The sequence below is a fragment of the Coregonus clupeaformis genome, chromosome 32 (genome assembly GCF_020615455.1).
Source record: "Coregonus clupeaformis isolate EN_2021a chromosome 32, ASM2061545v1, whole genome shotgun sequence".
Taxonomy (NCBI): domain Eukaryota; kingdom Metazoa; phylum Chordata; class Actinopteri; order Salmoniformes; family Salmonidae; genus Coregonus; species Coregonus clupeaformis.
Window position 1 is genome coordinate 307,165 of NC_059223.1, and position 336 is coordinate 307,500.

Genomic DNA, 336 nt, shown 5'->3' on the forward strand with positions numbered 1-336 from the left:
TTCTCAATTTGGGTTTCTATTAATCTCCTCCTCCCATTTATTTTCATATTGCACCTTCGTTGTTTGTTAATTGCATCCATGTCTCCCTTAATTTGGTTACAGCTGTTCCCAGTCAAACTGTTGAAAAAGTCAGCATTTCGGTTGCCCTAGGCTCCCCTAAGGAGAGAACCCATTAAAACTTTGCTGGCTATTCTGGCAATTGGCATATCCAACATCTATTCAAATCTCACCATACACACCTTCCATCTCACCTCACAGCCCATGTCCCAGTTATTGGCTTTGCAAACTTGTTACTTAAAATAACGTCACTCTTCGGGTGTTCTACTCCCTCGTTGT